Genomic DNA, 2,289 nt, shown 5'->3' on the forward strand with positions numbered 1-2,289 from the left:
CAGTGCTGTTTTTTGTGTTGTAACTCGTTACTTATCACAACACTTTATGGACCTCGGGTATAAACCTCTAAAATGTATCCAACATTTCTTGGCACATCATCAATTATTGTACTCATTTGAAAATATCTTCCATACAGCCATTATGAAAATGCTAGTCTGATGAATGAAATCCCTAGGAGAGTCACCAGGGACGACTGGAAACACTACCATAGTGAGATGTGTTTGTTACAATCATTGGATAGTTCATACTATAGAAAGCAATAGTAATGGCGTCTTTTTGTAGGCTGTAACTCCTCCGTGGTTCGTTGGACAAAGCCTATGGGGAGATTAATGGAGTTTTTGGCTAAACTCTGAAAATAAGGTCTGTGGTAAACAAACACAGGCTTAGGAGATCTTATACATTTTGTTCTATGAGATGAACATCACTTTTTGTGAATTTTATGTTTCCTATCTTATAAGTTAGGATCTGTTCCTTGACTTCTTCATATTCTCAGAGGCCTGAAGATATGGGGTACAGTCCTCTGAGCTGCTCCCAGGCCAGCTATTCCTTTTCTGCTGCTGGGGTGACAGACCCAGGGTGAGTCCCCATCACTTCATTTATTTCATTTTATTTATTTAGCCGGGATCGTCCACTCAGTAAAACTTGCCAGTTGCCACTGTTTACCAGAGTCCTCTTCGCTCCTCTCAGACTTCCAGCCCCGCTATGAGCGGATGGAGCTGCCAGAGCTCAGGACAGAGCCCAGGAATCACTGTGTCTGTAGAGTTTGAGGGCAGGCAGTTAGTCAGGGTATTCTCCCCTGTTGTGAACTCCTCTGCAAATAGTGTCTGACTACAGGTCTGAGGGCTGGTGTTCTGTTCCTTCACCAATACCCTGGTTAGTAACCAGGGCAGTGAGGAGGCAGGGGGGTCTGGGTCGCCACAGCAGGGTTAGGGTTAGTAACCAGGGCAGTGAGGAGGCAGGGGGGTCTGGGTCGCCGCGGCAGGGTTAGGGTTAGTAACCAGGGCAGTGAGAAGGCAGGGGGGTCTGGGTCGCCGCGGCAGGGTTAGGGTTAGTAACCAGGGCAGTGAGGAGGCAGGGGGGTCTGGGTCGCCACAGCAGGGTTAGGGTTAGTAACCAGGGCAGTGAGGAGGCAGGGGGGTCTGGGTCGCCACAGCAGGGTTAGGGTTAGTAACCAGGGCAGTGAGGAGGCAGGCGGGTCTGGGTCGCCACAGCAGGGTTAGGGTTAGTAACCAGGGCAGTGAGGAGGCAGGGGGGTCTGGGTCGCCACAGCAGGGTTAGGGTTAGTAACCAGGGCAGTGAGGAGGCAGGGGGGTCTGGGTCGCCACAGCAGGGTTAGGGTTAGTAACCAGGGCAGTGAGGAGGCAGGGGGGTCTGGGTCGCCACAGCAGGGAGCAGCTCGGACTGCACACCCTCACCCAAGAGGCCTCTGAGGAGTTGAAAATGTTTAACTCTTAGTATTTAACATTTTGAATAAATATAAAGTAGATATCTTAAAGGCCCAGTGCAGTCAATTAATTTTCTGTTTGTCATTTATTTATATTGTACAACAGCGGATGAAACTAACACTGTAAAATTGTGGATTTTTTTTTAATCAATGTTATTTCCTGGTTGAAAATACAATCTACACAGAACATTCTAATCAGCAGGTTTGCATTGGCGGGAGTTTTTGCTTTCCATGATGACCTCACCATACTGTAAATTGGTTAATAGACTAATAAAAAAGATTGTTCCAAACGTCTCTGCCAATAACAGCTAGTTTTCACTTTTCACCTCCCAACTCCCAGACAGAATCTGATGTGAAAGAAACTGGAATGGTGGAAGCAGATGCCTAGTAGAACTCTACTGTATTGATTTCACCTAGTCTGTGTTTTCACATCAGTGCAGATGAAGGAGATGAGGCGAGAACATAGATAGATAGAGGACTCATTATGGATATAATCCATTTTACCATGAATAGTGCCGTTGACTGGGTGGGGATTCTTATAAGTTGGGAGCAATCAGCCGATGAAGAAGAAGAAAATGTACAACGCCTCAATGTCGATGCCCATGCTGTCACTGACATAATTATTGTATGTGAATAATTTGTCAAATGTTATTTTGCTCTGTAGTGTCTTATATGCCCATGGGGGGCTGGGCACCAGCAAGATACTTAAATACATAATATCAATCATAAATAAATGCACAGATACAAAGATGAGTTCTCTATGTATCTCTGAGAGAGAAGGAAGCCATTTTGGAAAATGGCCGGTAGGAAGCAATGTATTATGTATGGCTTCTGTCAGACATTA

Source organism: Salmo salar, chromosome 15 (genome assembly GCF_965601325.2).
Source record: "Salmo salar chromosome 15, fSalSal1, whole genome shotgun sequence".
Classification (NCBI taxonomy): domain Eukaryota; kingdom Metazoa; phylum Chordata; class Actinopteri; order Salmoniformes; family Salmonidae; genus Salmo; species Salmo salar.